This window comes from Cibotium barometz, chromosome 3 (genome assembly GCF_041138505.1).
Source record: "Cibotium barometz isolate CiBa-2024 chromosome 3, ASM4113850v1, whole genome shotgun sequence".
In the NCBI taxonomy this organism is placed as follows: Eukaryota; Viridiplantae; Streptophyta; class Polypodiopsida; order Cyatheales; family Cibotiaceae; genus Cibotium; species Cibotium barometz.
In genome coordinates this window covers 29,595,172-29,621,530 of record NC_141048.1, presented here as the reverse complement: position 1 = coordinate 29,621,530, position 26,359 = coordinate 29,595,172, and the positions used below count along the sequence as shown (strand labels likewise).

Below are 26,359 nucleotides of genomic sequence, written 5' to 3'. Positions count from 1 at the left end.
TGGATTCATGTGTTGCAAATGTTTGTTTTGTGAAAGTATGTGAAGGCACCACACATGTTTATGGATTGCCATGTGGGTGTCATCCGCGGGGTGCATCACACAAAGGTAGTCATCCGAGACCTTAACCCCTCTCGATCAAATGTGGGTGCGCTCCTAGCATGATGGTGTGAGGACAGGAAGGGACCTCAAAGTGAAATGGATAGGGTAGTGTCTGGTTGGCCAAGTGTGGTGATACTAGATATATGTGGTTCCTCCTGATGTTGGTACCTAAAGTGTTTTTGCTTTTGGGAGATAGGTGATGACTAACATAAGTGGCTCCTAGGATTATTGGCACTTGGGTTGAGGTGGATATGACATAATGTAGGGCTCCTCCAGTCTCATCAAGTGTCCAAGAGTGTTTGGGCTCATTGGTGCGTATTTTCTTGGTTTAAGGATCACAATCATTTATGATGATGAGGTGACACTGATGTGTTACTTGTGATATATGATATGAATGTATATTGTATGCATGTTATTGAATGAACAATATGCTGTATGTTTTTGTACGTTTTCTTTTGAAAGGACTGTTTTACAAAGGAGTGTGTGTGTGAACTTATTTTTAAGTGGTGTGGGTGTGTTCACATCGGGGATCCATAGATCTAGGGAGAGAGCAGAAGGCTAGACCCATGTATTGGATGAGGTTAGGATAAGCCTATGGATTTGGTCAAAGTAGAAAAAGAATCTAACACTAAAAAGTGGGTGATGAGGTGGATGTGAGTTGTGAATACTTTCCAAAACTAAATAGAATTGTTTTGTTTAGAATGAGAAAAACTTGGACGAAAAGTTTAGTTGGCAAATCATAACAAGGATAAAAGAGTTTCCTTCATAATCGAGGAGTCGTGACATCTTGTTGAGCCTCGGTGAGCTGCTTGATGTGACCTACTTGTGAGAATTATTAAGGGAAAACACCTGGTGGATAATTTACCTTTCTTATGTAAGGACTGTTCTAGTCAGACTGACAGCAGATAGAATAGCCAAGCATTAGGACATTGTGATATAATGTCCCAAGTGAGCCTTGAGTGAGTTGCTCTACCCTTAGTGTGATTCCATTGCCATATATAGAGGGGTAGGGGCTCACAACCATCTTCACTTCCCTCACATACGGTTCGAAGGGTGTGTGAAGAAGAAGAGAAGATTGTTGGCTCCTTGAAGCCCTCTAGGAGGGTCTTAATGCTTGACTAATAAGCAATAGCCAGTAAGTCCTCTCGCATCATGTGAGAGATCGGCCTCCCTGTTTGTGGAACAATCTCTACTGTGCCAAGGAAAAGCTTGGCAATGCCCAAAACTCGATAGGTAGCCAAGTCATCGTCGTATCTGCACACTGGGCATCTAGCTTGTCGCACAACAGTTGGAGAGAGATGTAGGATACGTGGAAGAAATGACCACATACCAGTGTGCATGCCCCTATTACATTGAGGGGATAAAAACAAACATAGCACTCTCCCTCATGTAGAATCTATGAACGAATGGTTGCTATGCTAGAATCTTGGAAGGAGGCTGAGGATATAGAGTAAGATAGAGGTCACTGCGCACTCCTTAATTGCGAGAAATATGTCGAGACTACTAAAATAAGTGATTGGGTCTATGCTCTACTATGTAGCACCTTGTGACCTCCTCAGAAAGCCTCTATCTTTGGTCCCCCATATGTGCTCTCATCTACTCCATCTCCACCTTCATATGCTTGACGTCTTTGTGGTCAGTCTCTACACACTGCCTTTGATAGTGATGTGCACGTGGTGTTTACATGAAAGAGCAAACACAAATAAGATACATAGAAAAAATACATGAGACATTAATGTACATGTAAGTAAACAAATCAAAGTTAGGTGCCAACCTAAGTCACTATAGGCACTGTGTGAAAACAGCCGCATTGTGTTAAATATTCTCTGTGGTAGTTGTAAATTGACCCCAACATGAGCTCCAAGAGCCTGAACACTTGAAAGTGGTACAAAGGTCAGCTCTGGCGGCTCAACAACTCAAAGGGCCCAGGGGTGGGTCAAGGTTATAACCTACCCTGCTCACCCAAGCAACCCCTTCCCACACCACCGCCAGGATGTGTGGTACTGTAGTCCACCTCCAATCCTAAAACAAACTCTACGTATAATTTCTTTTCAAAGTACAAGGGAATCTAGCGATAATGTTGCATCCTTCCATAAGCAGCTACATATCGGCTATAGATATGTGTCACTATATTTGGGTGGAAGTACCTAGAAATAAGAAGCGATTTCCCAACTATGGGATGGACTTCCTCGCCATCTCTCTAAATAGATCTAAAATGAAATCCCAAATGCCAAGGAGTTTTTCCACTTTGCGGTAGGTAAAGCCATATGAAATGCTAACGGTACGTTGTATCTATAGTCACTTGTCTACAGATGCGATGCTACCTAGGTTGAGTAAGGAGGATGACATCTCCTCTAGGTTTGCCATGATGTGCAAGGTAGAGAGTGTGTCATCTGCACTTGAACGGACCGTTGATAGCTCATGGTGAATTGCAACTATGAGATCCTCAATGAACTTGCATGAGTTCATACAAAGAGGATGATGCAAAGCCACCCAAATGCCTAGGTGTGAAAGTGATCAAAAAGTTTAATAGAGATTAGGGAACACCTAATGGAGATTAGGGAGAGAGGGAGCTCTAAGAATGAACAATAAGAATGAGGGGGGAGGGAAGAAAAGGGGAGGGAAGAAAATGGGCTTTTTATACTTTGACACAAGGGACATGTGTCAATGGTTGCCACACATAACTTCACCAAGTTACATAAAAATTACCAAAAAAGACCTCAATGCACATGTGTCAATTATCTATTGGTTCTTTGCATAACTAGAGTGAGTTTCATTAAAATATTTGATTAAAAAAATTAAGAATATTTCACATGTGAAAATTATTCAATTGGTATAATTTACATGAATTGATCGAGCTACGTGGGAATTGCATGTTTTTTAAATGCCTACTATGCATTAAAATGACATGTATCATCAAGCATTGGGTATCCACGTAACTTGATTGAGTTACATGGAAAATGCACTTTTTAAATTTTTGCATTTTCAATGCAACAATTTTTGCATTTTCAATGCACTTTTTAAATTTTTGCATTTTCAATGCAACAATTTTGGGGTGCATGCTTGATGTGCATGCATGCATGGTAGGGTTGAGTAAGTAACACGATCGAGTTACATGGTGGACTCTCACGTAGGCAACTCGTAACTAAATCATCGAATTCCATGGTGGAAGTCCATGCCATAGCTCACTTGAGTTATGTGGTACACCTACGTGGATTTCCATTGTGCATCTCGATCAAGTTACGTGGATGTCCACCTCTTAAATCACCTCCTAAATTGAGCGAATGTAAGTGGATACATGTCTACACTGCGTAACTTGGTTGAGTTATGTGGTGCCTATATGTGGATGTCCATTGTGTAACTCGATCGAGTTATGCGGTCATCGATAGTTTCCCAAGTGGCAGGGGTGGTAACTCGTTCGAGTAACTTCCCGAGAGCCTCTGTTGTGAATGCCACTAGTCATGATTTGATTGGAAGCATAACTTGATTGAGTTATGTCAATGGTGTCCCATCTACATGACACAATCCCAAATTGAGGACCCTTATTACCCACCCTTATTACTCCCTGAGCATCTGTTGTGAATGCCACTTGTTCATGATTTGATAAGAAGCATAACTTGATTGAGTTACATCAATGGTGTCCCATCCGCATGACACGATCCCAAAGTGAGGACCCTTATTGCCCACCCATAAATCAACTAACACCCATGCTTTGCTAGTAAGGCTAAGATCATCCAAATGATGGTACAGCTGCCATGTGTTAAGACAAAGCCTTGCCTTTTATGCTTGTCTCTAGAGTCCCATTGGACATACTTTATTTGGTAAACCCACTAGTCTAGAGGATCATGAATTACTTCGATGCATTAATAAGATCCTAAGTGTGGTTCATGAGAATGGAGGCCTTGTTTTTACATTGCATTCATCACTTCATCTTGTGGACCTCTACAAGGTAGTTGTGCTTGTATACCTTCATGCATCCAGCACTTATCCATTTTAGATCTTGTGGGTCTCTACAAGGTAGATGTGCTTATAGACCATCACCATGGGCATGATTGATGAGATTTTTTAAATCCACTTGTTACACTTGTATCATTTTAGATCCATAAAAACATAATAGAATCTTTTTAATTGCATGCCATCTAGGATTACTTGGCTAACCAAGGTATTTGTAATTGCCTTCATAAGGTATTTGTAATTACATGCCATCTAGGATTACTTGGCTAACAAAGGTATTTGTAATTGCCTTCATAAGGTAACTAGCTTTTTATCTTTAGTATTAGACCTATCCATATAAGTATCTTATGTCACTACACCCCCCCAGCGATGGGCCCAAAATGATGCGTTTTCCAATAACATTGTTCAAACAATGATAAATGTTGCATAAGCGACACATTTTAATGGTGAGAATGTCATGTCACAAAGACCGTCACACTTGTGGTCGCATAAGCAACGCCTTATTACGCATCGTATAAACGATGCTTGAGCGACACCACCACTATTAACTAACGTTAATAGTGGTGGTGTCGCTTACGCAATGCCCTGTAACGTAAAAAAAAGACCCAAAATAGATGGCTCTCGCAAATTCACAGGAGCTATCTACTTGAAGCTTCCATGCGCACGATCACCATTGCCACTACATCATCGCTTCTCCGCTAGTCCATGCCCTCAGCTCAGCCCGTCCACACTGCCTTCCTGCTGCCAGGTCAGTGGTGGGTGTGTGTGTGTGTGTGTGTGTGTGTGTGTGTGAGAGAGAGAGAGAGAGAGAGAGAGAGAGAGAGAGGTGATGTGAGAGAGGGATGTGTGTGTGTGTGTGTGCGTGTGCGTGTGCGTGTGCGTGTGCGTGTAAGAGACAGAGAGACAAAGAGTGAGAGAGAGAGAGGTGTATGTGCGGTGTGTGTGAGTGAGAGAGCAATGTGTGTGTGTGTGTGTGTGTGTGTGTGTGAGAGAGAGAGAGAGAGAGGTGATGTGAGAGAGGGATGTGTGTGTGCGTGTAAGAGAGAGAGAGAGTGAGAGAGTGAGAGAGTGGATGGGTGTGTGAGTGAGAGAGCGATGTGTGTGTGTGTGTGTGAGACATGTAGGTACTTAGAGTCTCTTGGAGAATGCTCTAGCTTGTTACCAACATGCTCTAGATGTGCTTGAAGGTTCATGCATGGGGAGAATAACTTTATTTCCCAGCCTCGTGTGGGATTGGTAATTGATTGCTATCCCCAATCTCAAGGGGATTACTATCCCCATTTCTCATGGGGGATTCCAAGTATAGAGAGCACGAAGGTAATGTGGTATAGCCTCACTAAGGAATGAGACAACAAGGGAATGCCTTACCACCTTGCCCCTCCAGTGTCCGGGCAAGGGGAGACCCAGAAGGGCAACCTCACTCAAGCCCCCCCACTTAGGAGGATAGTGATCGATTCCGGCTTTGACCTGGACGAGCCTAACACTTCATAGAAATAAAAAAGAAGGTACTGGATCTAGTTTCTGGTGGGAGCAATGCAGCACAATGTGAAGCAAAGATGATCCCACCTTGATGGAGTTACAAAGAGGGCGATTAGGATGGTTCCGGTCCATTAACACCAAGCCTCCAACTCGAGCCACCAACAGAAATCTTTCCAAGCCCAAATTAACATCTATAGATAGGTTTGATCGAAAAAGATCGGCCCACATGGTGACCAACTTTTAGACTTTATATGGGTCTAATGAGAGGCACTTATGCTGTTCATCCCACTTTTCCCAAGTGTTGTGGTGGCGGGCAGTCTTGCAAGATGCGTTTGGTTCAATTCAAGGTCCTTGTGCACAAGTCCATTTTCGGAATAACCCAAATTTGGGAACATGGTTCACAAGATCATTGACCCATGTTCAGACAGAGCGATACTTGTCGAAATCCCCTACTCGCCAAAATATGCTGGAACAAGGGGAATGTTGAGTTCCTGATGTAAGGTGGCTGGCCCCACTGCTGCTCTGCGGTGGAATTGCACCCTTCCCCACAATCCATTTTATTCCGGTGTTGCGACCAATCTTTCAAGAGGTGCGAGTAAAGATTAATTATGTGCTCCCATTATCTTCGCCCCATAAGTAATCACCGGGAATATGAAGGATTTCAAGAAGCTAAATCTTGTCCACAATGGCAGAGCCCTAGATGCGAGGACATGCTCGTGCACATATGAGGCCTTGTGCCCATGCTCAATCCTATCTTTGAGAATCACCTAAATTGAGAATTGATCGTCCACCAATATTCCTAAATATCGATACTTTTCAGTCACATAGATTTGTTCATCCCAATGTATAAAGAGATTAACTTCAAAGCATCAAGGCCTTCATACAGGATGGAGACCTCACATTTTTTAACACCAAATTTCTTTTCCCACTGGTGAGCCCATTGATTCACCATGCAAACCAAATTATCTGCAAACAAGAGTCCCTGAATTTTTCGAAGGAGCCCGGGGATGGAAACTCCCAAGTCCTCCCCCTCGTTTAATATATCATTGATGAAGATATTAAAAGAGTCGGAGAAGTAGGACACCCTTGGTAAATGCCACGGGCTACCTGAATAGGCTCAAAGAGGAGATCACCCTCTAACCCTAACTTGAGAGGACTTATAGAGGGCTTTGAGAAGTCTAAGGGTCTTGCCCCCCAAGCTTGCCGCCTTCAGTTTAAGGAAGAGCGCCTCATGTGGGACAGTGTCATAAGCCTTCTTAAAGTTGATGAAAATGATGTGGGTTGGTTTTCTGACCGTCCTATGTCTCTAACTTCTAAGCGATCTTATTAAGGCATATGACATGTTCGATACACTCCATCGATGTCGAAATCCGGCTTGTCCCCACCACGAAGGAAAAAATTACACTTCTCTAAGGAGTTAGAGATTCGATTAATAATCACCACTGAGGGTCAAAACCTTAAGTGCAACTACGATAAGACAGATAACCCTGTAATTATTGGTTATGGTTGGGTCGCCTTTTTGAGGGATCGAGATAACCACACGGGCATATCGACCCTGTCAAGAATCACCCCACTTTCAAAGATAGATTTGAAGAGTTCAAATACCGCCTTGCCCATGATAGTCCCTGGTGTGCTACGGTCCCTATGAGCCCCTTTGTTGGGCATTGGCTCAAAGGTGGGGTGAAGTGGTGCAGGCTCTGGTGAGACAAGGGTACTCTGGTACTTGAGGGGTGTAGACTTTGGTGACAAGGGTGCTGCAGCACCTGAGGGGTGGTGAGTGAAGAGCACAAAGGTTTGCTGTCTCGAGTCGATGTCGAATGAGCAGAGAGGCCTGTTGTCCCGATGTTGAATGATGATGATGAGCAGAGAGGGTTGGTGTCCCAATGATGTGAAGATGACAAGCAGAGAAGGCTGTTGACAACCACAGTGATGATAGACCGTTGTGGTGAAGCGTAGGCAATGTTGGAGCTCGTGGTATGGTCGGTGAAGAGATAGTGGTAAACACAGATTTGTAGGGCTGAATAGGATTGCAGAAATCGTAAAAATGCAAACATGAAAATGCCGAGGTAGAGCAGGGTTCAGGGGTGTAGAGGGGCTGCCAGAACATGGCAAATCTGAGGTTGCCAAAACATGGCAAATCTGGTGGTCAAGAGGGCTGCCATAATGGGGTAGATCTGGTGGTGTAGAGAGCTGCCAGAAGAGGGCAAATCTGGTGGTCAAGAGGGTTGCCAGAACAGGGCAGGTCTAGTGGTGTAAAGGGCTACGAGGGTACTACCCTTGGATGATCTGCATAAGAAAAACACTAAAGCGATGAGGACCCAAGTAGGCCGGCAACAAGTAGCAGCAACAACAGAAGATCTAGATGTCGAATATGATGTGTAATGCTTGAACGATGAAGCCTCTCTCTCTCTCTCTCTCTCTTTGAGTGTTTTATTCTGCATGGTGTTTGCTTCTTTACCGAACAAAGCAGCATCATAGGAGCAACTGGCAACAACTCAGTTGTATTCTCCATGGAAGAAAAACTAGTTGAGAACATTCTCATTGCCAACATCATTCAGGACTATAAAGCTACAAGAAAAAGGGAGAAAAGAAGCAAAAACAAGCTAAAAAGAAAACAAGAACATGAAGAATATGCAAAAGAGGTGGATGAGGAAACAAGCCAAAATATTTGTATGGACATATGACAAAGTATTTTAATGAGGAAACAAAAAGAATGGACACAACTAGAAAGGATATATTCAATTGGCTCATCCTTCATCAGTCGTCTATGAAGGATTTACAAGACATGTCTTTTAGGCAAGAGGTTGAGGTTCAAGCATCACTTGTAGTGAATGTTCACAATACTTTGAAAAGTGTGCTGCCAAAATCCTCTGATGAACTTTTCATCAAAGATCCACCATGTTGATGCTATTAAATTCTGATGCATCAACTTCTCAAAACTAGAAAAAAACAAAAGCATCCAAGGTCTTTAAGCACCATAGGATAAACTTTTACTCTGCCAAATCTCAACTTTAAATTGAAGAATTCATTGTCTACATGCCAAAAACAATAACACACAAGCACAATTACACAAGAGGTGAAGGACAATGTGTCTTGTCTCTCCGAATAAGAAAGATGTATGTAAGAAACGAATCGGGAGAAAATCATTCAACATCTGTTTTACTGCACCTTCTCAATGAGCCTCAGGTTAAATCTAAGCCACTACTCTAACTCCATGAGTGTGAGCACTAATAGTACCACTACAAGCACGTCTCTATTAAAGTAGTACTATAAGAACAACATCTAGCTTCAAGCGTGTAAGCACTGATAGTACCACTACAAGCACATCTCCTAGCATTAATAACAATGATGAAAGTGCTAAGTTGCAATAATACCACTACTTTTGGTGCTTACTAGCACAAACAACATTGCTTTTAGTGCTACTAGCATTGCTAGCTTTTCTTTAAGTGCTAAATGTATTGTACTATTGCTACATTTAGTGGGGTAAAAATTGGCTTTTCTATTGGTGCTTTTGATGCTAACTAGCACTATTATAAATGCTAACTAGCAAAACTATTTTTGCTTTTAGTGCTAAGTAGATTTGCTATGTTTGATGCTAACTAGCACTATAAGTATTACCTGAATTGCTAACTAGTGGTTACTAGGAGTACTAGCACTACTGGTACTACTTTCAGTGCCTAACTAGCAGCACTCACAATACTTTTGATGCTTACTAGTAGTACTAGCACTACTAGTACTTCCAGTGCTAACTAGCAGTACTTTTGATGCTTACTAGTAGTAGCTCATGCCTATAGACTCACGTCTGGTGGACTTAAACCTTTTTTGTATTAAATAGGCTTATGCACACGTGGTGAACTAGACTCACATTATGCCACGTGGGCTCACGTCTCTAGGCTCATGCTTGTAGACTCACCGTATTAGGTTCATGGATGTAGGCTCACCGTATTAGGTTCATGGATGTAGGCTCATGTCTCCCACCCTCTCCCCCCTAGAAAAGAGACTTCTATTAAGTATGAAAAAGTATACAATAGGAAAATTTCAAATCAAACAAGGGGGAAATCTCAACCAACAGGCGCCTCATGTTGCCAACAAGATCGAATATGAATGGCAGCAAAAAAGATGCCATAATCCCACTCTCTCATAAACTGGCCATGCTTTCTCTCCACAGCCCTCAAAGATCTCGTCATTCTAGCCCACGTGGCCATGAGGGTGTGGATTATATCATTCCAAATCTTGCAAATGGACTATGTATCTTACACAATGTGCCCTTAATGGCCTCAATGCATGTAGCCTTCCAAATGTGCTAGCTACAATGATAGCAGTAATCTCCCATTCATATGTCTAGCCTCCTATGTGGAGGTGGGATGCATCTTGATCCGGCATGTCTTGAAGATGGCAACTCTCTGATTGACCATAATGTTGTTAGAATACACACCAAAATAAATGTAAACATCCCTCCTCATCATCCTTTCAAAGAGACATGCCATCACAGTCCAAATCCTCTCTATTCTTCCCTGCACTTCCATAAACATTGTCTCTGAAGCTCCTGCACATCTTAGGCATGCTAGGCCACATCGATGATGATCGATCTCCATTGGTTAGTGGTGAGACCACTAGAGAAAGCCAAATAAAGGAAGATATATGCATCCTTCTGTAATAAGTGTGCCACAACGTCCTCCAAAAAGTCATGTGATTGTTAAGTGTGATACCATAAGCCTCCCAATTAGTTCTAAGAGTAGAGACTCTTTGAATGTGTCCCAGAATGACCAGATACGTGGCGTTGTGCACATAGTATTTCATCAGGTTGGGTAGCATGTCTTTGCTCCCACTCACTAGGGTCCCAATGATAGGACAACATTTTACGCACAACCAAAGTCTCCAAGCATATGTGATCATCGCTAGGGGGAGGGGCCAAAATAAAGTGCTTCCTTGCTCTACTAACAAATATCACAAGGCGTAACACCAAGCCCTCGGTGATATCTTGCACATCACATCACTTTAAGTACCATCCATCATGTATAGAGAAAAAGACCGATGCATCATCATCCCCTCGCATTGGGAGGCCTAGCTTGTAGAGGTACACATGTGCTGGAGAAAACTCCAAACCACAAGTGGTGAAGCCCTTTTAAGAAGGTCCTTGTAATCCACCAGTGGTGGTTGGGCATGGTAGCATCAATTTGCATAATCCTTTGACTAGTTTCCCTCAAATGTTGCACCCCTCTCTGATCCTCTCGGAAGCTTTTATGCCTCTTTTAATCCACAACATTATGGAAAGAGAGTCTCCCAACCAACCTAGTAAATATGTGTAGCTACCCCAAGAGGTCTACAACACTCATCCAAGATCAAGTCATTCTAGATAATGGGTTATGTCTATTAGCCTCCTCAGTTAACGAACGAAGGTATGTGAATCAAGAATCTCCTCATGTAATCGTAAGCCCGAAGAAAGGATCTAACCAAAGCTAAGGATTGGGGGGTGTTGCTTTGCCTCTAAAAAGATAAAGTCTGTAGTATATATCTAGTCACCTCCCCTAATTGGAGTACATCTTTTCTTAATGAACTAGGCTCATGGATTTGATTTTTATGAAAGAGGCTACTTGGGCACAAATGTTTATGAAATAGGCCTATGACAAGGTTGGTGTGCAATTATTGAAAAACAATTGTACTTGATTCTCTAATATTTGCAAAGGACAAGACTTTCCTTGAAAATTATAACTGTGATACAATTGTATGACACGACAATCTCTATAGGACATGGGTAGGTGTGTCCTTACAAGTCTTCAAGTCCATTTTAATTGATGGTCATATTAGGTTTACCGTGACCTCTAAACTCACGTATAATGACTCACATATGTTAACTCATGCCTCTAGACTCATAACTCACACCTCCATGCTCATGGCCAACGTATGTTGACTCACATATTAACGTTAACTCATGCCTCTAGACTCATAGTTCACACCTCCATGCTCATGACTCACGTCTCCAGCGGCTTACGTCTCATGCCTCTAGACTCATAGCTCATGTCTTCAAGCTCACCTCACATTTTCAAAGTCACCTCTCATGTCTTGAGACTCACCTCTCACATCTCGAGACTCACCTCTCCACGCTCAGGTATGATGTTAACTCGCATCTTTGAGAGTTACGTATTTTTTTATAGGACCGTGGGCTCACGTCTCCCCAATTGAAGAGATGGTTTGGCTTACATTTTAAAGCTTTAAAGGTTTTTATACTTGATGGAGGATGATTAAGATTTTGATCTTAGTTAATGGTGATTGTATGAGTGATTAAATGTTTTTGCATTGTTTCTCATTAGTTTTGATGAACACAAATTAACTTTCCACTTTAATCCACACCTACTAAAGGAGCTCAAGGCTTATGTTTTTCGAGTGGATTCTACTCCTAATCACAATGGCTAAGCTATTCTTAGCTTAATGCAACAAAATCAAAGCCTTATAAGCTTCAAAATCATGTAAAAGACCAATAAACCTAGTTTTTTTCTTCCAAATTAATGTAAAAAGCTTTAAAAACCAAAAAAAAAAAGGAACTAAACTCAACTCATCCAAAGCTCAAACTGTATGCCTTTCAAATTGTGACCTCCTCATCAACAGATGGTCGATATTGTGGGTGATCCCAACAGCTTGGAATGGACAGAAGAATAGAGGTAAGTCATATGCTAATCCTCATTGGTGGTGTGTCAAGTGATTAGTGCCAAATCACGTGTCAAATATGTTTAAACCAAGTGCTTAGTGTCAAATCTTGTGTCGTTGAATCTTGCCTTCGTGCCACAATGCAACTCCTCTCGATACCTAGATGATGGAGACAAGAAGAGAATGGACTTTGTGGTGGTGGTTATCCCTCACAAAAGGAGGATGAGGAAGAAGCTAATGATAGGGAGCAACTTACAAGCAAACCTACTCAAGCATGCAAACCATCATGCAATCTAATATAACATATGCGAGCAAGAGCAGAGGAGATAAAAGCTGACAAGTATTCTATTGCAAGGGAATGCATGTGTATTGACTTATATACAAGGGACTAGTTTTTACACGAGGTCGACCAAAACTTAAAAATGGTACGACCACTATTTCTAGTCTTAAGCAAATATGTACAAGAAGCCCTTAGACTTTCTCCATTTAAAATTTAGCTCATGGGTAAGGCTACTTTATAAGTTCTAGCACTGTCTCACAAAACGATAGGTGCTTGCCCGTTCGAGTAGATAAGATGGTACAGTGTCTCTCACAATAGGTCGGGCATGTGAAACCATGTTAACCTATAAAGTGGTTAACATCCATTATTCCTCATCATCAAGCTACCTTGTTGGAACTTCCCTTTACTATTGAAGAACTTGAATATTTAGTGAAAGCCATGAAGCATGACAAATGCCCTTGGCTGGCTAGTTGAATTCTTCAAAAACTTTTGCAAATCTTTTTGGACATTTTCCATAACTAATGATACACTCTCCCTTGAGTCTTAATGCAAGGGTTATCAAGCTAGTTCACTAGAAGGGCCCAAAGGATGTTACTCTCTATTTGGAGTGTCTATTTGAAGACCCTTGACTATGTTGAACATTGTGTACAAAATCTTTACCAAAACCTTGGTCAAGAGGTTTTCAAAACATGTTTAATCAATCAAACCTAAGTAGGAAGACTCTATTAAAGTCAAGTATATTTTGGATGCCATTATGTGACACTTTCAGTGGACTGGTAATATATTTGACTCTTATCCTTTTCAAAGATCAATAAGATAGGGCTGCCCCTTGGCTCCCCTCTTATTCGCTATTGCAACTAATGCTCTCACATGACGTATTCAAAAGAAAATGGAAGTTGGGAGTGATAAAAGGTAGATCACTTCTTGACAATAGAGGACACATGGCCCTTCATTAATTTGTTGATGACACTAATGCCATCTTGAACAATGTTATCTCCTCCATAACTCATTTTTGGTAGTGCCTAAATACCTTTTGTACTGCATCTGGATCCTACATCAATCACCACAAAACATGTATAAGAACCTAGAGATCCTCTTCTCCTAAGTTTATCCTTAACCAAGGCTACGAGGTCATTCCAAATTGAAAAATTTTCAGATCGCTAGGGATACCCGTGTGGGATTTGAGGTTACCCTGCACCACAGATGGAATTGGATGCTTACCAAGATTCAGGGAAAATTTGACAAACGGAAGGAAATGCAAGAGAGAGTCTGGAAGGATATTTTGCCCTCTATTTTTCCTCATTCCAACCATCATTTATTTATTTTATCTTATTGGAGACCCTTCCATAAGATACTCGAACGTTTGGACGCAATGTGTAGAGATTTCTTATGGTCAGGTGATCCTTCAATAAGGAAGATTCCAAAAGTCATTTGGTCTCCCAAAGAGATAGGGGGGTTGAGTATCCCCAATGTTACTGAGCTAATTGATAGATTGGTTACCAAATGAATTCTCAGAGCATTCTAAACCCAACCAAGGACTTGAGTATTGTGCTGTGACCAGGTCTATGAATGCATTCAGAGTAGAGTACTATCCAACCTGGAAAAGCTTCCCCTTGGCTATAGGTCTTTTTCATCATGTCCCTGTTGTGCCTATGGGCAGTCTCCTTATAAGGACAGTCTAGAAAGCACGGTTTTCTCTGAAACAACTCACTATATGGAGGGATTTCTCTCCTAAGAGCAACAATTACTTTCATGATTCCTGGTTTTATGCCATTTGGAAGGATGATATAGCTCCATGCCTATGTGCTCAACATGAAAGGACTCATCACTTGGAGTACCTTGTGAGATAGCCAGAATAATTGTTGCAGCAGCTGGGAAACCTTGCAGACCATGTAGAAGTTGACCAGATTTGACAAAGACGTTATTGAGAGCAAAATGCCATGGGGGCCGGGGGGGGGGTGTTCATCACCTCTTCTTATCTAAGAGAACTCCCTTCTCCCTTAGTAGATACTACAGCTGGATACACCATAAAAAACTCATGCTCATCTAGGTCTCTCCTTTACAAATGAAGGTCTTCACCTTAAAAACTTAATTTTAGATGAAAACAATTGCTTAACCCCAAACGATAGAAGTTCAAGTTCAAACAGCTGGAGGACAATACGGAAAAAAAAGATACCTTCTTTGGCTAGTTCTCCACCATGTTGTATGGACACGCCAAAGAGCTTTGCAATTGGGAATCTTAGATGGTTTATGTAGAAGAAGATGCTATAAAGTGGTGGAATCTATCCATCATCTATTTATTAGAGTCAAAGATAATCAAGATATGTGGGACATTGCAGTCAAACTCATTCAACATGTCCGCAACTACATGCCCAACTGGAAAGAGAGATTACTGGGTGAAGTGCATGGGATGATGTACGCTACATGTAATATCATCAGGGATGAAGCCCTCTAGTAGGGTTGTCAAGAAATGCCAATGTTTTTCAAGGCTCTGGAATTATGTACTATTGGTTGTTTTTCTCAGATCACATGGTTACAAATTTAGGTCGTCAAGAACATCCATAAGCAGATTGAAGTACGATGGCATAAAGATCTTCTAGAGCCAAATTCCTTGTCTAATCGGCTCAGAGTGGTTGGCCAACAACTCTAAGGCAGCAAGCAAGCTGCACAAGATCCAGCATCAACAGTACTACATCCAGGAAAGAGAAATGGACTCATTGCCCTCAGCCATGTCCAACACATTTTGGCCAAGAACAAGAACAATTCAACCTAGCTCCTACTATCAGTTAATCAATTAACAGCGTTCCGTTATCCATCAATATACAATACCTCCAAGTATGCTACTTACCCCTTCAGCTTATGAGTTTTTTATATGATCAATATGCTGACGACAGATCTCTAGTTTCTTTATATACAAATGAAGCAAGAAGAGAAATCTCAAAAAGGTGCAAGAAGCTAGAGACATAAGCAAACAAGTTGCCTATAAAGACGGATGAGTAGGCTGACTCTCAAAATAGGGCCCATGACCTATGGGACCAAAAATAAACATGCATGGCAGTATGAAATTGAAATCACTTAGTTTGGTTAGCCCGAGTCACCCTTGGAGAAAATACACACATAGATTAAAATAGATCTTTGTTTTACATTGAATCTATCACCAAAGCCATTCATAATTTGCAAAACGAAAGAGCCAAGGATCTGAGAGCTTTATTCCAAGTTTTTTTCTCACGAGTGCAAGGGTTAAACCAGTCTAGGCAAAGCTATTTAATGAGGATATTGCCATGGTTTTATCGTGGACCACAGACATCATTATCCCCATCCCATTAATGCGTAGCTAGATGTGGAAGAGCCAGTAACATGAATCTTTATGACACCATACAAGCAGGCCACTAATAAAGCACACACAAAAGGGAGATTCATAGCAACTATCGAGGTGAAACAAAAATGTCCATTCTCCCCTACACACTCTGAACTCTAAATAGACATATCAACTGATCTTGTTGCTTCCTTTGGAGGGACTAGCTCTACACTAGAATAGACAGTGATCTCCATCCCTTTTTATGCAAATGTAGTACTCGTGTCACTCTCGACATTAATTGTAACACAATCTAGATGCCTTCCAAAAATTTCATTATGATAGTCTCCCTAGTGACCTTGGTAGAACCTAAGTTATGGTCTTCCACAATAGCCTTGGTTACCTAACAGAAAATCCTTCACAGTTGGAGAGCCAGATTGTAAGAGTATACACATACTTGGAATTTTTTTGTGAGACTAAAAAATTTACCATGAAATCAACTGCCACGTCACGGCTGGGCAAGAGAGTTTGTATTAACGGGCCAGCCTTGACATGCTGCTTACAAGCCCCCTTTCGACAAGTTCAAAGCAAGGCACAACTTTTCAAATTCCTTGTCAGACTAGCAACAATGTATGGTGCACATTGTGGACATCCCTCCACTAGTGGGGTCAAATAGAAAGACTAGAAATAACGATGCTCTCAAACTATATTTTACTATGTAAGGCAGTCATGTTCATTACCATGGCTAGCCCTACCTTATTCTATGCAATCAGCTGCCCATGGTGATCTCAAGTGTTGGTACGTCCACAGACTTTCTATGGATACATTACTTTGCCTTTTCAATACATGCAATCACTAAACAAGGACAAAATAGAATCATTAATTGAAGGCAACTTTGCATCCATGGAACACAATGTCCATAGACCCTTCGGGTCTTTTGAAGATATTTATTATAACTCTCAATGAAACAACTCATATGAACTCTCCATTCTCCATCTGAAAGTTCATGTGTGCACCTCCCCTTAAATGGACTCATTCAATTCATAAATTATGGTATGCAAATTAGGTTCAACCCATAAATTACGGAATGCAAATCAGATATAACATTTTGCACAAACTTCCCTTACAAACAAGGGTAGGTAACCTCAAATTTAGAAGAAATTACACAATTTATTTGAATGCTGAGGATTTCTCAGCACAAATAATGGAAGTTTTCTGTACAGATTTCACATGCCTCACCCATCAACCCTGTTGGATGGGCAGGACTATGGCACAACAACAAATGCTTTCCAAGAAACCCTTACAACCTTTCCAAGCCCTTCCACATCAATATAGCCCTATTCAGCTCTAGCAATGAGCCAGCCATGCTTCATCTCTGCCTAGCTTTAGCATACTTGTATAAAGGCAAAAAATCTGGCAACATAGCAGTCAGGATCGGCTGTTGTCGGTCTGCTTGCTGCTCATGGCACGGAAAAGGCCCAATCCCCAACGTTGACCCAATGCTTCCAGCGTTCCAATTGTTTGCGTTTCTGAGGTTGGCAGATGTCCCTCCCTTTGTGTATGATCAGTGTTATGTGAAGCAGTAGCACTAGAAGAGCTGGTTGATGGGTCACCTTGAACTAGAGCTGTTACAGGCACCTGAGAAGGCACTGGATGTGGTCCTGCATCACTATCCTGTGTGTCACTGACTTGGGAGTCAGTGATACTGGAGTCCTGTAATGATGCAGCAATTGCTTCCATAATCATCTGAATCCACACACATACACACACACAGCCTGCTTTAATCATTCTAGAAGAAACAATGAAAATTGCAAAACACCATACAAAGGCATTGATTCCCCTTGCTCTATTTCATTTTGTTAGGCAAAGCAAAAACAGAAGTACAGTGACAAATTCGAAGTAGAACTTCAACCCAAATTTTTACTCGTCTGGAGCCCAGTTTCCAGCATAGCATGTAGGACATGCATAGTTTAACATGCATTATCATGATGATAGGACGTGCAAATACATGGAAGGCATACATGGTATGATGCAGCAGGTCATCGCCATCATCCCTACCATGCGGGTTGCTGTGTAAAAACGTGAATGGTCATCAGTTTGGGCCACATAGTGACTAGCCATTACTTTGGGTTATTACACTGAACACATGTATGACATCCATATATAAGGACCATTCTGCATGGCATGCTGATGTGGCACGTATTACATGGGGGTCATCGCTGGTAGGGGTACTGAAGTTGAGTCGAATGGTTAGGCATGCATCAGACCATGAGTGTCATCAACCAATAACTTCGCTCATACAGAGTTGATCTTAATTATCATTTCCGTACTCATGCACAACTATCATTTCAAACAATCAAATCCCTAACAGAAAATATAAGCCTCACGTGTATTTTAAATTTCGTCACAAAATGACTTGTTTACCCTTTCTTCGTCTTCTGTGGTTGATGGAAACTGAGCAAATCTTTCTTGAGTAGCAGCTTCAGCAAAGACTGGCAATCCTTCAGGAAGGTAAGAGGTCCAACTGTCATCGTCATCCATTCCACTGCATGTTCCTGGCACTGAGCTTTCATCACAGTTTTCATGCATCTGGATATATATAAAAGGGAAGCGAACTGTTACATATCTTTCCAACTAAACAACCTTGATTTACTTCAAGATTCTAAATCTTTTGTTTGGAACAATTCTCAGACACCTTCAATGATGCAATACCAATCTACATGGTCGTATCTAAGAAACATGCTGCTATCCATACCCTTCATCCACAGGTAATCATTGCTGAGGCTCGAAATCAGAGGCTACATGGAGGTACCCCTTACTCATCCACACACTCTAGGCCCCTAGTGGTACTTTGCACATATGTACCACCGTGATTTTACCCCTCCTCTTCACAGTAGATTCATGGAGTTTGCCCCTTCTTTTGGCTACTTCATGGTATGTCATACTCACTTTTTGGTATTACTTTTTTTCATGTTACATGCCATTGTGTGTGATGGATGTATACTGATGGACTAGCGTTCTCTCATAAAACCTTGTGGTCTTTTGTGAAGACCACAAGGTTTTTGCGTGATGGATGTATATGGATGGGGACTAGCATTGTCTCATAAACCCTTGTGATCTTTTGTGAAGACGATAATCTCTCTCTATGCACACTGGAGGTGGAGACAAAGGAGTGTGGAGACGGAGGAGCACTACACATGCAGATGCCGAGTGTATTACAAGATCAGAGGGAGATTCCACTGTATTTTCCGGGAGGGGTTTGGGCCTCTCATCAGAGTTCTAGACTATCCAAGAGATGCTTGGGGCTTTACCTACTAGAGATCAGGCGGCACAGAGATCATTCACTTCACGAGACAAAGGCAGCTCATATACATGTCCCAGTTACCCATCACCAGCTTCTTTGCACCCACCTCCACCAGGCACCAAAGGCAGCCATCTAAGGATGACCAACCGGAGAGAGAGACCAGGCAGTGTACACAGGCCTTGAGGTTCCCCGGTGTTTCCGTGGAGAGGCTACTCAGATCCAGAGATCCAGACGGCTGACCGAGAGGACTGGGAGTACCATCCCCTCGCTAGCTCCAGCTTCGAGAGATCCTTCAGTGATGTCGGAGTGCACCACCCCAAACTATGGACATAGACAGCCAACACACAATTACAGATACGGAGCCTATTGCCCCGTCAGCGACGACCCCGACACTTGACCATGCCACACACTTGTTGCCCCCGTGTTTGTATCTCTATTTATGAGGTGAGATTGCAGCATCATTTGGGTCAAACAGGGCTGCCCACTCACTCCCCCACTCTTCAGACTACAGGGTCATGGTTAGCCCACACAGTAGTGCCATCCTCTTGTATACAAATGGCGTAGCCTTGATCTCAGACTCGGTAGAGGGGTTGCAGAGACATCTAAATGCACTTCGGACTTTTTGTGAGGAGATGGATCTCACAGTGAATCTTTATAAAACCAAAATCAACCTCTTTAACACCTCACACCAGCAGCCAGACAATCCTCATAGCGAAGCACGGCTGTGGAGATAGTTACTTCATATGGCTACCTAGAATTACCTTCACAGGTCCTGTATTTGCCATGCGTTTGGCTGCACGTGCCCACCTACCGATACAATATGTTGCTTTGGCCCATCTAGAGAGACAGTGCTTCCAGCCCCACGTTTGAGAACCTGCCACCAAGAGTGGGTTGTTTTGACAAAGACCACCTATGATGTACGGGGCTCCATTTTGGATAGATGACTTGGGAGAGGAGGATTGGAGGGACAAAAAGAGTGCAGGTGATGATTTCATGCATGATAAGAAAAATCCCTTGGTACCACACGAGATAGGCTTGGCTGAGTTTGGGGCAGCACTGTTGGTCACTGATGCCCTCTTCCACACAATCACCTACATTTCTCTTTGTACACATTAGACATGGATCCCCTTCTGAGGATGGCATTTAAATTTTATATAGACAGCTTGCACAGGAGGGCCATATCAGGTCCTGATACTTTACAAATTGTCAGTTCGTTCGACATACATGGTCTTTGGATGAACCACCTTCCCCCTTTCAAGTACAGACTACACTCCTCATTCTTAGATCTCTCCCGGCAATAGATCAACTGCATCATCCGCCTCGACTTGACCCGGATTCACACAAGTAAAGATTATATACTTAGATGCCCACTTTACTATGAGATGCGGGGATGCTACTGTTGTCTCTTCATGGAGGGGTTTGGACCTTAGTCGCAGGCAATGCATTACACAGATCACAGATGATGTCTGGGACTATATCTACTAGACCTTAGGCACCACAGCGACAAACTACCGAGGCAGCAGCCCAAGAGCCGGGATACTGCACAAACATCTATCACTGACTTCTTTGGCCCTCACCAGAAAGCCCCGCCTGACACAGCCCATACGAGATCTGCCAAGACAGATACAAAGCCAGGCGACCCCACCTAATGATTTTGAGTTTTTTAGTCTTTAGTCTTTTCCATGGTTCTGTATTCCTTGGACTTGTACTAGTTTTGGTCTTATAGACCCATTGGGTCTTTTGAAGATGTTAATATTACTTTCTTTCTTTCTCCTCCAAGTCCCACCTTGGGGAGTCCTAATCATGACCTGAGCTGCATCCAGAGGCCCACAGATTTATCTTAAGATCTCGAAGATCCACATCATCAGACCACAAACCCACGATTTGGAGAACCACATCCACTACACATAGGAGAAATAGGAGACCCCAATGGGCATGTCCCATGGATGTATGCATAGTTCAACACATAGCCCCTTGAAGGTCAAGATCCTCATCTACCTCTACATCTCCAATGTCTAGACTCAAGTGAACTTGCAGCCCTAGCAGAGAAGTACATTTTGGTGAGGTTGATAAGAAGCATGGCAAAGCATGTTAAGAAACTCAGAGGCATAGACCTGTGGAATAGCAGATGGAGAAGCTTCTGATACACCCCCATTGATCTCATCTTTGGCAAGCAGCTTTGACAGATCTTCTTGCAAGTCTCCAAGATTTGAGGGCACCTATCAAAGGAATACAGAAAGTCCTGAAGCAGCAGTCACAAGAAAACCAACATAAACTTCAGGACAATGGTTACCTCGGTACGACTCATATGCCATCCTGATCCAGAGTTGCCACTAGTATCATCTGGTATATCTAGTTGGAACCCTGCCATTGGATCATCATCCACAGACAGACGATCAGATTTTCACATACTAGCCATTTCAGAAATTACATGATGTGCAAAGAAAATAATAAGCTTCAAAAGTACATGTATAAAATTCAAGACGACATTCTTTTTTTCTTTTTCTTTTTCTTTTTCTTTTTCCAGGAAAGAGATCCTTCTATTAGTTGCCAAGAAAAAGTGCGATAATGGCTAAGTAGAAACTTGGCTCCACATGGGGAAACGAGTCAAGAAACAAAAAAGGGGGGAGGATGCTCTTCTCCTCCGTTGGCCACTCTAGGAGAAAAAGGCTATCTCATACCATGAGGGGAGGGGAAACAACCACATAGGTGGTCTATAGTGCCAAGTGGGCCCACCACCACTGTCAGTGAGGAAGGGACCCAGACACCAGATCCTTAGGAAGGCCACCCGGCGCTTCTGCACATGCAGTCAAAGCCACCCTGAATCTTCCCCCACTGTCACGGAGGGTATGAATGATATCGAGCTAGATGCTCCAAATGGACTCTGCTGGCAGGGTGAGAGTTCCCTTGATGGCTTTGCTGCATCAAGCTCTCAAGATGTGCCACGTAGCAATACTGCTACAACTCTCCTAGCTCTGGCTAGAACCTGCATTGAGCTCTCGAGATGGAGTTGGGACTGGTACTGCACAAATACGAAGGTGAGACACCAAAGGGATAGTCCCCACCCTCCTCATGACATGATGGCCTTGGCCTCACTGGCCCAAGCAAACTATGCCCATGTAACAATGCGAGAGGGGGCCTGGTCCATAGTGAAGATGTGGAGAATTTGCTGCCAAACATGCTGAGCCTTGGGGCAATCCCAAAGACAATGACACTGGGACTCCTTGGGATGGCCACACCTCAAACAGACTATTGGCCTACCTCCAATGGCCAGCCAAGTGCCAACTGCACATCATTGTCAATACACAAACTATGGGGCAATGACACATGGCTAACTGATGACATCATTGCTTACACACACAAACACTTTGGTGGCTACAAAAGGTGGTTCACATGTAAAACTCACTTAACTCACATAAGTGAGTGTTCACACACATACAAACACACTTACACATGGGGGGGGGGTTCACACCTATACACTTAACATTGGTGGACACAGGAGATGGAAACACACACATACGACTCTGAAACCCAATAGGCTGTAGGATTTAGATGCCAGGGGTTGAGGGCACTCGAGCAGCAGCACGACGCTGGCAATCTTAAGGTCTTCCTCTTCAATTTCTCTCCGATTTCTAGAAGAGGTTATGTGATAGTTTCGGCCGCGAAAGATCACTCTCTTTTTGTGGCTGCTGGCACATCGGAGTCTACATGTGTCATTGCCCCATAGTTTGTGTGTTGACAAAGATAAGACATTTTGCCTAGTAAAAGCATTGTACCTTGTAAGCTTCATATCAAATGAATACAGCATTACATTGGTGCAATCATTGAGTATTAACAGTAGTTGATACTCCACACAGAGACAGATTCGTGAGGTTCTCCACCGACATGACACGCTCCCATCACAGAGGCTGACATTCACTCCACCATCAGATCGATTCTAGCCAAGGCGGGTATCATCATTAGGTGATCACAACATATCTCACTCTACATAGGATCATCTGTTGATCACATGTATTGTCAGATGTTTTCATTTTACTTTTTCTTTCAGTTTTCCATGGCTCAGTATATCCATGGTACCATTGTATTACTTTTAGTCTCATGGGCCCTTGGGGTCTTCCGTAGACATTAATATAACTTTCTTTCTTTCTTTCTTCTCTCTCTCTCTCTCTCTCTCTCTCTCTACCGCAGAGCTATGGAGGAGAGAGTCCAGAGGCTACACCAGGTCATAGTAGATGTGAGAGTCCTCCTTGCCCCATGCCCCATGCATGATGTACTACAGCCCACCATCTCCACTAGGTGGAATTAGTAGTATACCACTTATCATGATTGTACGTCTATAGCATGCTAGACAGTGACTGCATAGTGAGTTGCATATGACTAGGATTAGCTTTTCATTTCAGTTTTTCTTTCCATGATCTCAGCACATGGACTTGTTGTATATAGATTTGTCTCATAGGCCAATCTGGCCTTCCATGACGTTTATATATCTTTTCTTTCTTTTCTTTCTCTCTCTCTCTCTCTCTCTCTCTCTCTCTCTCCCCAAAAGGCCTTCCTCTCCAAAAGGATGGCCCTTAAGGGGGAAAAGATTTATTTGGATGAGGACCTTACACCGGCACAGATAGCACACTGGAAGGAACACATGCCGCGTGTGCTTGAGGCAAGGAAAGAGGGGAAATGGGCAGTATATAGAGATGGCCGAGTCATCATTACGGAGAGGAGGCCCGCTTGACGGTGCGCGGCCTATGAGACCTTGTGATTCACGGTGTGGAATTGCAACGGAGCCCTTAGAATAGATGTAGGATACTTTGAGGATACTTTCAGACACAGTGATATTGCTATGTATATGGAGACCCATCAGTGCACAAACAAGAGGCTTCCTGATGTGCAGGGTTATGGGAATCAGTTTTCCGCCCTCAGCCACGCACAGTGGGAGGTACCAAAGGATCTGGAGGAGTGGCAATACTTTTCAGGGAGGAGCTTCGTGACAAAATACATGTGGTACATAGAGATGCAGATGCGAGGTACATGTGGGTCCGAATATGCAAAGAGGGGCTCCGCGAGCTATATGTGGCGGTATGCTACTTTCCCCCAGCCCACTCCAGGTTTGCACCATCAGGAGAGTCACCCTATATGCCACTATATGATAATATCATGAGGTTTGCTAGCATGGGAGACATATTACTATTGGGAGACTTTAATGCACGTACAAGCACAAAGCAAAAAGAGCTGTATGATACTCAAGAGGCTATGTACCGAGAGATCACGGCAGAGGATGTAGGGTTGCAGAGATCAGCACAGGATGAGGGGGAGATTACAGATTATGGCAAGCATTTTCTCACACTCGGGAGTGCACATGGGTTGGTCATATACAATGGCTTATCGAGATGGCAAGGATCAGATGCTCTCACACATTGGAACTCTAAAGGGGGTGCAAGCACAGTGGACTACTTGATGGGGTCTCCTTCATTGATACCTGATATGCGGGGTTTCACGATTTCCAATCGGCCCATTGGCATAGCAGCCGATCATGCATACCATAGTTGCACACTAGTAGGTAGATCCCCGATAGATGGGCCAGCCACTCATCTACCTAGGTACCCGAGATATCAGTTTACACGTGAGACAGTTGGGGTTTATCGAGATGTAGTATCTGATGGCTTGTTCGCTTTAGACCCGCATAGCCCTTTGGACGAGATCACGAGAGGATTGGCAGCAGGTGTACTACATGCATCCGCCTCATATGCGTTTCCCTGCACTATGATCCCTTCCACCCCCAACACCCCACCCCCCCCCCAACACTGGCCCACAGAACAGTTGGTATGATGATGAGTGTTGTGAGACACGAGCACAGCTACAGCGTGAGATTGCCATTGGGACTCACACACACAGACAGGCCATGATGATCTTTCGGCGCCTTGTGCGGAGGAAGAAACGAGCCTATCTGGCTAAGCTAGAGGAGGAGATCTACCAACTCTTCCTGGGGAAGGACAACAAGAGGGCATGGAAGATGTTTCAAGAGAGACAGCCTGGTACTCCGATTATTGCACCTAAGGCATGGCATACTTATGCTAGAGAGCTATATGATGCACCAAGATAGCCCCCCACCCCCCCTCCACTGGGAGCTAGACCGGCTAGCAGCACCTTTTTTACTATGCGGATGGTGCTAGATGTGATAGCCAGGTTACACAATGGAAAGGCACAAGGTCATGATGGGCTAGTTGGAGAGCACTTCTCTTATGCGCGCGACACTTTGGCTCCGCTCATCGTACATGTGTTTAATCGTGCCATTTGTGAGGGTTTCCCGGCAAGCTAGACAAAGCATATCATTGTACCACTCTTTAAGAGTGTGGACCCCATGGTACCAGGCAACTACAGGACGATCATGATTGGTCATTACTTGGCCAAACTATATGGCTCTATATTGGAGTCGGAGCTGAGCCGCTGGGCAGAGAGGCATGGTCATCGAGCACATGGACAAGCCGGCTTTGTGAAAGGATTTACTACCTTGGATCACATACTGACACTTCGAACACTTATTGAAGAGGGCAAGGCACAGAAGAGAAGGATATACTACTGCTTTGTGGACTTCCGCAAAGCCTTCGATATCGTACCACGTGCCAGGCTTATGCACAGATTGCATGACATTGAGGCACCCGAGGATATGCAGTGGGGAAAATATGCTTTGTATGAGTCTGTGATGACAGGCAGAGTCCGAGCTCCAAGCGGACTATCCGATATGGTGACCAGCATGATAGGGGTGAAGCACGGATGCCCGCTATCGCCCACCCTCTTTGGACTATACATTGATGCGGTCTCTGATTATGTAGACAGATTGGGAGGCCCAAGGGCATGCTTGGCAGGAGTGTTGATACCCATCTTGTTATATGTTGATAATATCGTTCTAATCTCAGACTCTCCGGAGGGATTACAGAGACACCTGGATGCATTACAGGCTTTCTCTGCGGATAGAGATCTGACAGTGAACCTTGGGAAAACCAAGGTTATGGTGTTTAACACCACACAGGCACGGGTGACGATATCAGAGCCTCAGTTCACTTTCTAAGGGGAGCCGGTTGAGTACGTCAGTTCATATGTCTACTTGGGAGTTACTTTCAAAGGACCGCGTTTCTCCCTGAAGGAGGCAACAGCAGCTAGATTAGCTCGAGGGCATGCAGCCTTGGGGGCACTTGAGAGGCAATGTGCACACATACAATTTCAGGAGCCGCGCACCACATTGTGGCTATTTGATACGCTTGTCACACCACATTGTGGCTATTTGATACGCTTGTCACACCAACCCTCT

The 26,359-nt window shown here is 43.3% G+C and overlaps 1 pseudogene across 1 annotated transcript in view; it reads right to left on the bottom strand.

The window, feature by feature from the left end:
• Positions 1 to 16,784: 16,784 nt before the first annotated feature.
• The window catches only part of LOC147639917 (uncharacterized), a 55,562-nt pseudogene continuing 45,987 nt past the window's right edge, over positions 16,785 to 26,359 (bottom strand). Inside the window, exons 12-15 of the transcript XR_015262165.1 lie at positions 21,350 to 21,420; positions 21,171 to 21,275; positions 18,177 to 18,341; positions 16,785 to 17,498 (exon numbers count right to left, since the gene is read on the bottom strand). The product of XR_015262165.1 is annotated as an uncharacterized LOC147639917 (transcript). The remainder of the gene's footprint in view (positions 17,499 to 18,176; positions 18,342 to 21,170; positions 21,276 to 21,349; positions 21,421 to 26,359) is intronic.